This window comes from Physcomitrium patens, chromosome 23 (assembly GCF_059467195.1).
Source record: "Physcomitrium patens ecotype Gransden chromosome 23, ASM5946719v1, whole genome shotgun sequence".
NCBI classification, from domain to species: Eukaryota; Viridiplantae; Streptophyta; class Bryopsida; order Funariales; family Funariaceae; genus Physcomitrium; species Physcomitrium patens.
In genome coordinates this window covers 11,445,483-11,457,490 of record NC_143432.1, presented here as the reverse complement: position 1 = coordinate 11,457,490, position 12,008 = coordinate 11,445,483, and the positions used below count along the sequence as shown (strand labels likewise).

The 12,008-nt window shown below is 32.5% G+C and overlaps 1 long non-coding RNA gene across 5 annotated transcripts; it reads left to right on the top strand.

Moving 5' to 3' along the window:
* The first annotated feature begins 5,590 nt into the window (after window positions 1-5,590).
* LOC112275557 (uncharacterized) lies at window positions 5,591-7,266 on the top strand. 5 transcript variants are annotated; one of them, XR_016500198.1, is made up of 3 exons: window positions 5,591-5,635; window positions 5,904-5,977; window positions 6,761-7,266. It is a non-coding gene; the product is annotated as an uncharacterized LOC112275557 (long non-coding RNA). The 5 variants fall into 5 exon arrangements; XR_012216508.2 differs by lacking the exon at window positions 5,904-5,977 and having other exon boundaries at window positions 5,591-5,631; XR_002967759.3 differs by lacking the exon at window positions 5,904-5,977.
* The last annotated feature ends 4,742 nt before the right edge of the window (window positions 7,267-12,008 follow it).

The following is a 12,008-nucleotide window of genomic DNA, read 5'->3' as shown; positions in this document are numbered from 1 at the left end:
TTGTAGAGGCAAAACTCTTTGGATTTGGTTGTGAGGTTGATCTACTTGCTTCCTTCAACTACACAACTTCTTGATGTAGACTATGAACTTCTTCTATAGGCATAAAAATAATATCTCTATGATTCACATTGGAAATAAGATTTTTACTCTTATAGTATTGATAAACTCATTAAGATCTATAATAATTGCAAATTTATTCTAACTTTATTAGTGAGAATAACATCCATAATTTTTTCGTGTAAGAAGAGAAATGGAACTTCAAAAGGGAACTCACTTCTTTGTGCAAAGCAAGCAATTTAGGTTGTCGAATAATGGTTTCTGGTTTTTGTCTATGATCACTTTTTAGGAATTATTTATTTGGTAAGTTTGAAGAAATACACCAGTGAGTTTAAGTAGTCGTTTCCACAGTATGAGGGAAAAACCTAAACTTGTCATTTTCATCAAAATCATTTTTGACTTTGCTGTTGCGTTTCGCTCGTCTTGGATGTGGTGGTTGTGTACTCGAGGTGTTCTCGAGCAGGGGGGGGGGGGGAGCATCAGGATTGGAGGGAAGGGAATCCCGTCGGGTTGTGATGGCATGATCGGAATAGCAGGCTCGGAATCGAGTCCAGGCACGGACGAGGATAGGCAACGTGGAAGGGATCGCAGAAATCGTCGCACTAGTTTAAGGAAACCCGTACTGTATGTCCGAAATCGTGAAGCTCTTTTCGGAGGCTTTCCTATGGGGACATGACTGATATAGATTTGACCATCGACTTCCATGTAGCAGCGATAGCTGCAGTTATCGTCTACTGATCGCTTAGGCATGACGACTAGAACTACAGTATTGTAGTTTCATTTCGACAAGGGCTTTGTTGACTGTACTCGACCTGTCAGCTATTTAAACGTCCAAGTTGAGAGTAAACGTACCTCATTTCCATTGCAGATCTTCCATTCCAGTTCTCTGCCCGTGAGCTCTTCAGAGAGTTCTTTTGCAACTGCAAACATTCCAAGTTCCAGTTAGTCAGATTTTAGCTTCTTGGTGGGGAGTGATTGCTACCTGAAGCAGATCTGGGGCTTCCTCTCGTAAGGAAATATCAAATTCGGTCATGGATCGATCTGCGAAGATGAATCGCTTCAACGCTGCCTTCATGATCTTCTTGGCGGCGGCCCTGGCTATGAGCGCAAGCACCGCAAGTGCGCTGGGGATCAATTGCCGAGGCAGCTTTATTTGCACTGAAGGCCGCGGAAACGAAGCCAGCATCCTGGTATCGTACATCAACAATATCGACCCCAACCGCTGGTACCAAAACGGACAGCACATCGCTTGCTATGACGGTTTTTGCGCCTTCCTGCAGAACACGGACGGTGCGTGGGGACACAACATCAGGGGTCTCGCACACTTCATTCCGGAACATGGCTGCAGGGTTTGCGGAAGCGTGCCCTACTTTTATCCGTCGATTAACGATGTAAGTAAGGGACAACTAACTTTCAACTTTGTTTCGAAACCCAAGTGCCGCAGAGGCCTGTGCTAAGTTTGAATACCTTGCAAGTAGCATTGATATTTCTGCAGCTTCTTTTGTTATACCGTAATCCACAAGATTTGCACCGTTTTGTGTAGCCTTGAAATTATTACCATTGTAGATGTGCGATGGTTACATCTAGAACAGTATTTCATGCAAGGCCACATTTCACTCTCTTAATATGAATAATGAATTCTGTTTGGACGTTCTTCCCGGATGCACTTTTCAAAAGCTAGATTCTACAATTGCTCTATAACGTCATGTGAACAAGCTGGAATTGCTACAGCCAGTGATCAATACCTGAAAACCCCGTCACCGTGCGCACCAACGTAGAAAATTTTCAGAGGGCAGAATGTGAGCAATTTGCAGCTGTGAACATGAATGTCCATTGCCTTTCCTGAAATGGGAATTACTTGTAGCTTCCTCACAAGGTCCGGGCATCCTCTCTGCCATCGCGGATGCTGCATCTACTCAAATAGACTCTGTAAATTAACCTCCACTCAGAAAAAAAAAATGACAAATTATTGAAGTTATTACGCGCAAGCATCGATTAAATGGCAGTAAGTAACACAGAATGTGTTTACTGTTTATTGTGCAATAGCACTGATCCACTTTAAAATAATGTCTTTGACACACAATTGACAACTTGTGACTAGTCTCTTAATTTATATTGAACATTAATCTATATAAAGAGAGTTATGATTTACACTTCAATGTAGGAAGTCAAATTAACGTATTCATCCAACCCACTTGTGCATTTCAACTTTCTATGCCAAATCTCTCCCACTCAACTAGCATTAAAAGTCGTAATTCTTAGTTTAGCCACACTTACCTATACAAATAGTATATTTTAATTATGCATGTCTAAAAACCATTAGAAGTAATTTTATATTTAAAATATCAATATATAAGTACAAATATAACTTTGTTAAGCATTCATTTTACAATACCAAGAACCAAAGTTAATATAAATTTTAAGCAATTTAAATCTTGTATTTGTAAATTTTGGTTTTTCTATCCTTTTTTCTTAGAAGGAAAAATGTATAAATATTAGAATTAGAATCATTTTATATCTTTATGAATTAATACTTTAAAATTCTATTCTAATACTAAATTTTAGACTAGATATATTTAATATAAGATTCTTTGAAAATTTTGATTTCAAACAAACAGTCTAAAATGTTTTAGACTAAAATGGCGGAACTTCTTTCACAATTAAGTTACAAAATATTACACAAATATATTATAATTTCAGGAAAAAAAAAAAAAAAAAAAAAAAAAAAAAAACTAACTAACTAACTAACCTGCCAAAGATGAAGGATTAAGGTCGTAAAATGCACTAGAAATCATCTATAATAATCTACATCAAGAAGAATATTATGTAGAAATCCTAAATAGACAAAAGAGGTATTTTCTATAAATAGACCATCAGAAATATTAATGGTCTAAATGATATAGACATAAATTTGATGGAAATTGAAATAATACGTATACTCAAATATGTATTTTTAAAAATTAATTAGAGCCGAAAAAATAAAATAAAATAAAATATTTATTCTTAAAACAAAATAGACACAATAAATAAAAGAATAAAAGAAAAAAAACACTAGTAACATATGTGAATTGGCTTCTATTTATCAAGGAGGGAGGTTTCTAAGCTATTAAAATAAAATTAAAATAACTCTATTTGTAGCAACACCAATAAAACTAATTGTTGCCTCTTATTATAAAAACTATAATTTAAAAAACTCTATTTTATTTTACTCACGTATAGTATGTAAATTATACAAAGTCATATGAGCTTTAAATAAATAAATAAATAAATAAATAAACCATAAAACCAAATGAGATATACATAGAATTCTTTAAATTTTATTTGCACGTTGTAAAAGATATTATATCATCAATCTATAATGGAGTTTTAAAAAGAAAAGTGTTTCTAAGGCTATTATTTTAGAATTAATAATCCTTTTATTTAAATCGAAAAATAAGAAAATAAAATAAAAATTTATAAGCTAGTAACTTTGCTAAAATTAATACAAATAATATATGCAAGAGTATTGTAAATTAAGATTCAACTTATGTTCTTAGATTTAATAAGTAAGAATTAATTTTCTTTCTTATCTTATAGAGATATACTAAATAATTTTTAATCAGTCCATAAAGCAATCTACTTGGCCAGAATAATGATATTAATAATAATAATAATATATACCTATTGCTTCTTAAGCTACACTTTATTAAAGCTTTGATACTATTTTGTGGCAAATTTTTTTAAAATCAATATAGGCACTTGGATTTGGATTTACTTTTATTTTTATGACTAAAAGATTGTTTATTGGAAAAAAACCAATAATAAATTGAATGAAAGGGATAGAAAAAGTGACTTCTTGCTTTATAAATATTCTTAATTGCAGAAGATGCCTTCAATTTTAATTTCTACTATACTAGTAGCTAATCATAATTGAAGTGGTCTCACTCTATCCAAAAACCAAGAAAAATAAATTATCAACCCATATGCAAAAATTTATGGTTATTTTCATAAAAAAAAAAAAAAAAAAAAATGTGGATTTAGTCATTGCCAACTTAGATACATATTATAGAAGTTCAAACCTTAAAAAAATTGAAATAAATCTTTAGCTCTAATATTATGAATAGAATATGCACAAATGATGAAAAAAATTATATAGAAAAAGTAAAATATATAAAATATCAAAAAACTACAATGACTTCTATTAGAGATCCATATTAGATTAAGATCCATTAATAAATTTTGTTCTAAAGAATACCAAATAGACTTAAATATTAGTACTTTATAAATTTATATCAAGTAGAACAAAACTTATTACTTAACTATATTATTTTTTAATATTTTTGATATAATATAGAAATTCTCTTTTATAGCTATATAAATTATCAATTGTATTATAAAAAAATATACATGGACATAATAAAAATAAAATAAAATAAAAAAACACAAAAAATATTATAGTTTATATTAATTCTATCTATTTTTAAGAAAGATTTAAACATATTTAATTTATAAGTAACAGTTTTTGCTTAATTGATGAGACAAATATTAAAACTAGTATGTATAGATAATCTAATTTAATAGTCTCCTTTTAATACAAAATACACCAAATCTAACTTATAAAATGCCAAAATTGGTAGTATGTAGATTTATATTAGATAATCTAATGCTAAATTTACAACATAGTTAAAGATATAGCAAAAAACTTGCAAAGCTCAAACATGTCAAAGGACTTAAAATATAAATGTTTAAACACTTTTTTCCAACAAATAATCACCTTTTAGATAGAAAATTTCTTTAAAATTATAAAATCAAAAATATAAAATAAATTTTAATATTTAGAAAATCAACATAAGAAAAATTAAAATTATATAGGATTTAAACGCAAAGACTTTTGACCATAGAAAGTAGCACAAGATTAATTCTAATTATTAAAAGAAGAGTGTTAATATTAAGAATACATTATTAATATAATATTATTAGAATAAATGACGTTTTTGAAACTTGAACCTTATCAAATTGACACCAAAAAATAGATAGGAGAATTTTAACATAATAAGATATATGAATCATATCTCTTTTAGTTACTTTTTGGAATTATCAAAAAGATTAAAAGAAACAAATTTATAATATCAAATAATATATATAAGGTAAGCAGAAACACAAATATCTTCTAGGGTCACTTTCTTATTAAATCCAATAAAATTCTCTAGATAGTTTTTAGTAGAGACTCATTACCAAATCATAAACCACAATCCAAATCTCAAACCACAATCCAAATCTCAAACCACAATCCACCTTCAAATGTTAGGATTTCTTATTGTGAATTGGAGACTTAAAAAATAACCTCTAAGATTTGTCCAATTACTCCATAATCATTTTTATTTTATAAGAAGAGGAGAACACCCAATTACGTTCATAAAAAATAAAAATAAAAAATTATCGTACAGATATAGAGATCCGGTTGGGAACTTGAGTGGGGAACTTCGTCTCGCACCTCCAGAAGGAGGGGAGGTTCATCTCCGCTATTCTCCCTCTAGGGTTTCATTTGCGAGGCAGTGCTAGAGCTGTGGTGGAGGAGGAGCGAGCTCTTTGCGCGTCGGTACTACATTTCTCTTCAGTGCTCGTGGTTATCTGTTTCTTATTTACAATTTCCTGAATGTTTTCCTTGTGTCGATTCTGTGAGGAAGATGATCGTGAGGAGTTTGTGTGATTCATTTGGTTGTCAAGTACGCTGAGGACGCACAGAGGCTCGAGAAGTAAGTGAGAAGTAGGGTTGAATATCTCGAATGTCGACTGTTTTTTCTCGCCGTGTGTTTACCTCTCCTGGCATTTTCTTCCCCGTCTTACCATTGCTTTGTTCGTTTCAGAGCTTACTGCGTTTTTCATTTCTACTGGAATTGCTGCAACTAGTGTAAATCTGGTTCTGAATTTTTTTTGTCAGGTACTGATATGCCTGGTGTTGATTTGATGATGCGCCTGAGGACAGCTATGAATTCCGTAACCATTAATTTGTGTAGCACTACCATTTAGATTTCGGCAGATTTATGGCCTTAGGTTTCGAAGTTGAATCGTTGGTGGTACTTCCAGCAAATCGCTTCCATTTTTTTTACATGTCTACAGAAGGTGTGAAATTAGTTTTTGTTCTTAGTCAACCTGCCATGACTAGATTCAAGATTACTCAGTGGATTTGAACAATTTGAGTTACTGCTGGTTTATTTATCTGTGGAGATGCTAACTATTACCAGGATTGTAAGCATTTTTCCACATTGCTTAGGCCCTGCTATGTTGTGTGTGAGAATTTCCGATTACACTGGTTTTGAGTGTGTAGTGGAAGCTATAATGCAGTTTTTACAGCTTTGTTGTTTTCAGTACTTCTGTACTGAGATTTGACTATTACTCTTGCAGTCCTCTTCGCGTGAGAAGCATGTCCAAGTTCTTCGTTCTTCGTTGCCTAGCTCTTTGCGGAATATTACACTTTGTTTCCTCTTTTTGTGATATTTCTGTTGACAGTGTACTCGTTTTAGATTGTGTAGGATCGTGTAAACCAAATGCTGCAGTGGATATGCATTTTTTATTTGTCTCACATAATAGAATTTCACATAATTCTTACTGCACATGAAACTCATGTTCTGCTGGGCGCTGTGAAAGGGTCCTGGTTAATTTGTTGTCAAATATTTTCTTCGTAAGGATACTTATGAGTTTTCGCTTATTGAATCTATTGCAGGTGTAGCGCCACCTGCTGAGAGAGGCTTAAACCGAAGAAATCACTAACAATGGTGAGAACATACACTTTCGCTGCTATGGTGGCAGTGACGTACGCTATAGTCACTAGCGGCGATCACGTCTTTCGCTGGATGGCAGAACGTCAAGAAAGCAAGATGGAGCAGATCAAATTAGACAGGCAAGCAATGAGGATGCGGCGAGAGTTGCTCCGAGAACTGGATGAGAAGAATGCAGCTGCAGCATAGACAACCCTAATTCGTCCCAGCAGCATCTTTTTAGGAACAGATGAGTTGATCAGCAAACCAAGGAATTGCAATCTATGAATAAAGTGTAGCATCCATTGTGAAGAGCAAAGGTGTGGTCGATTTGCCATGTGTCGGGAGTAATTTGTTTTTAGAATTGCCCCATGTTATCAAGACACTGAAGCATTTCTTGAACCATTAAACGCATCTCCATTGATGGTCGTGTGTATGTCCTACCCAAAATATAGTCTGAAAATTTCAATGATATAGTTAGTGCTCGTTTACTTTCCGTCACATAATTGGTTGTTAATGACATACAAAAGCTTGTGAAATTTGACCCAAAAACATAACATGTCTGACAATGTCAGTACTACAGAAAAAATCCAATTTACTGAGAAACTTCATTGTATTTTTAATCATTTGTGTTTTCTTATTATTATTGTTTTTATCCAAGTTTTTAGCTCTCCCGTGATGAGATTTACATGCCTAATTTAAGAAAGTTTTTTTTTTTTTTTTTTTTTTTTTTTTCTTCTTTTTTGCTATTAACTCTACAAGTACATGAAAAGGGAAAAAATAATAGAAATTACAACAAGAGAATTGATTTGTATAGTTCTGAAAGAATATTGCCATTTACACAGATTTATGTTTTCATAAAAAAATATAGAAATTAAAAGACTAGAATGCTCTCGGATTTGATACTTGTTGTACAAAACATTATTCAAATCATTTTTAGACACATGTTGTTAATTGTAACACCCTTTTATACATCACTTGGTTTGTTTATAAAAGTGTTAAAACTATTAATTTGCAATTTGAAAAACCAAATGTTTTAGTGATCGCATAAAGCTATCAGTACTTTTTCCCCGAATGATATTTCCATTTTTTGCAATTTAGACATTATTTAGGGACCTGATTTAAGATATTTTAAAATAAAACGGTCATAAATAATGCTTATGTGTGTATATGTTATTTCAGATTTGTGATTTATCTACTTCAATATTTGACCAGAATTTCAAAATATATAAACAACATGTAAGATTCTATTATGATGTCTCTGTATTTATCAGAATGTGCAAATATTTTCTAAAAACTGTTCAGAACCTAAAATATCATTAAATAAATAAAAACTGCAGGAGATTAGCCTATAAATCTTCTTTTCAAGTTCCATGCCAATCTATTAAACTATATAATAAACTTTAAAGAAATTTCTGATAAGATTTTACATTTTATGTTTTATTTTAGAAGAGTAGTGTTAATCAATGAATATGGTAATCATATTTCTAACTATTTAACACATATATTAGTACACATATAATCATTTTTAACAAATTCAGAACAACTGATATTAATCCAATTTGGACTATCAATCCTTATATAGGTATGCATTGATTTAAGATATAAAAAGTGGAACACAACAATTAAGATTTGGGCCATAATTTTCTTTTGCTTAAAAATGTTATTTACATACAACCCACAATAAAGTAAAATCCTCTCTTTCAACTACTTAGAGAAATTGCTGAAATTGATACTTATAATTTCAATGTGATGTTGCTTTTTACTTAGGGTTGAATGTACTAAAATTTGAAGAGGTAGTAGAGGATTAATACTTCAACAAGGATTTATAAAGCAATGGTGAATTAGTACAAAGTGTGAGGTTGAATTTCAAAGAACGGCATAAAACCCAACACAAGAAGAGTTGTTTTTAAAAATAAATAAATTTGTTGCATTGATTACAAGAAGTAAAATTTCTAAAGGCTAATTATATATGCTATTATTTAAATTGAATCTCCATGGTTATAATCGTTAAAAACTACAAATAAAACTTTTAAAATTTTCTACTCTTAGGAAAAGTACCTTAAATTATCATTTGTTGAGAGCCACTGAACTGTACAAAACTTCACAAGATCATTAGCTGATCTGAGTTGGAAGTCATTTATCTATGAAAATCCATGAGGATGAACGGAATTTTGTAGAAAAGAAGGAAAGAAAGGAAACAATCACTATTGTAAGACAATTAAAAGTGCATCACCATTTTAACAATAACAATACCAATAATATTAATTTTAAAAAATAAATATCAAGAAAACTATATTATGCAACATCACTTGATTTTGGAGACCATTTAAAATGAAATAAAATGCATAAGATGGTTCATAATAGTACACATAATAGTTCATACAGTTTTCAAGGAAAGTTCTTCAAATCATCATTATCATATAACTAAATTGTATTTTGATAGAGTGATTTTTTCTACTTGAAATAAGTTCTCAAATTGTTATAAAAAAATTAGAATTTGATTTTAAATTTCATTCATACATAAGATCATATAAAAATTTACATGATGTGCAGCTAAATTTTTTAAAAAATATCATTATGACAATAATATTAGTAAATAAATTAAATAACAGATGTATTATGAAATTTATAATGTTTTATTAGTATGTAAGATATGTGTATGAGAAAAACATTGTTAGTTAATCAAATACAAATTAGAAAGCAGAAGTGAAGTTTTATTTCACTTTATATTTTTAGATCTTCTGCAATGTATATATATATATATATATGTGTGTGTGTATGTGTGTTTATTGTAACACTTTTTAGTATTTAATAATTTAAAATTTTAATTTAAATGATAGTTAGAAAATTTTATAACTATATATATATGTGGTTTCAAGAATAGAATTCTTTAAAGATACAAAATATGATTGAATTGAATTTATACAATATTAAATAACATGCAAAAAGCACTCATGAGAACAATTTTAAAAAAAAATCTAAACATATTAAAGAATTTTAAAAATCAATTTTTTCATTGGACGAAGAATTATTTTGCATAACTGATTTAAAGACAAAAAAATAAAGAAGCGTAGATGAAGTGTTGTTAGTTTGTTAACTGATTAAACTGAAAAATCTGAATGTGATGTAAAATTATAACTTGAGAAATAAATGGTTGAAATTCATCATTTAAAACAATAAAACTCATCATCATATATATATATATATACGTATATAATTTACGTCAATTACATGCTTTTGAAAGGTGAATAAATGATATGAAATGATTCAACATTTTCAAATATCAATATTAGAAAGTATTAACACTCAAATTCAAAATGTTATAAAACTACAAAGATGCTCAAAATCATAAGTAACAAAATATACATGATCTTTTTGTTTGAGTAGTTTTTAAATGAATAATTAAATACTTATACTCAACATACCCAATGATATTTTTACGATTTTCTAAATTAACAAGCATTCCATTATAAATATGTTGACTGATAAAAGAAGCAGCGGCGTACTTCTACTCACATTCATGTTCACTGTAAAGGTGCATTCCTTCGAAGTTGCATGAAGTTCTGTGGTAAAGATTCCACAAGACGGCGTATCACAGTTGTGTTGTGCAACGGCAATCTGCTTCGGTAATGCAGTTTTCTTTCCGATGAAATCACAACCATGGTCAAAATCCTTCGCACTGCCGTATGCTGCCAATGGCATCGAATCTGGAACAGAATGTCGACAGTTCTACGATAGTAGCGGCATTTTCTCTAGTGCCCCCACTTCATCTCTGCCCCCATGATCCGCCGCACTAAATATATACCCACACCCAGCCTTGCCGAGACTGTTTCCCCAAAAAGGGGAAGCTATCTACAACGGGGAGAAACTATCCCGAGAGAATTACTCCGCCGCGGGTCCCACTTTGTCTAGAATCGTGTACTGCTTGTACATAGATCCGCCCACTCTTGTCCAATGTGCTCTCCAAAAATCCTCCTTCGCAGTGAGAAAACACCATTTGAACTAAAATTAGCGCATCCAACTGCATCTCTGCAAGGTCAACTTGTGAACGCTCAGCAGGTTGCAATACAGCGGGGACAATCGTTGCATTTTGCTGCGATGGAGCCTCTCCCGCTCCACTCTGGCTCGGATGTCGACATCTGCATCGCCATCCCCTCCGCACCATCGCATTTTTCCGTTCCTGAATCGTGGCTGGAGGGTCAAGCATCGCTTTAAATCCGAGGTGAGTCAGTTCATGAGAACGTGTATTGCAGATTCTCACTGTCTGAGCAGTTCTGAGAGCTTGAGAGTCGGGAGAATATCTATCGCATCGCCGACTTCTGATCGGGCTTCGTCGCTTCAGTGTCTTCGGTATGTGAAAGGTTTCGGATCTACTGATGGTTGGGTTTTGCCGATTTGTTGCTTTATTGTTTCGTACATCGATGCTTTCTGGGCAATCTGGCTGGCATCATCGATGGCTTGTTTGCGAGGGGATTTGGAAATTCGTTGTTACCGCAAGGTAATGAGGCGAGGTTTCGGGGATAGGAGCAGGGGAGTATCATCTCCCCAATGATTCATTGTTTCACTTTTTTGGAAAATTTATTAAAGTGAATATTCTATCGATTGAATTGGAACAAAGTGAACAACTGCGTGTGATCAGCACATGCCCGGACAGCCAATCTGCACCTACAGACATCAGTCCCGAGACCTGATCTGAAAAGACCAGTAGACCACTATTCTTAACAAGTAGCCGCACTGTGAGAATAAAATGAAGAGTCCGTTAATTGGATCCTTGTTCGAGCACCTAGAGAATTGAAACATTCACTCAACTTGTGCAAACACAGGCTGCCGATAAAGTTCCATCACCGCACAATCAGTTAGCAGGGTTTGGGAAAGGACATATGGCTAATATCTTTCTCTTCCAAGCAGGCTTAAATCTGTCAAGATTCACACATCTGGCAAGACCCAACTCTACACTCAGTCCCTCTACATTGACAACACGTTCTAGATATGACTCTAAGTGGTTCCTTTGCCATGTGCACAGTATAGAAAATTCATTGATCAGTGTCGTAATCACTGTAGCTCGAACAGTGGCCTCTAACAGTAGATGCAATCGATGCATTTCCTGTGTAGAAAAGGTGTCCAGATTGCATATGGAGCGGCAGAATTTTTTGCTAAACGGGGAATTGTAACAGATGAAACAGTTTTCATATTTCTTCTTCACGAGAACAA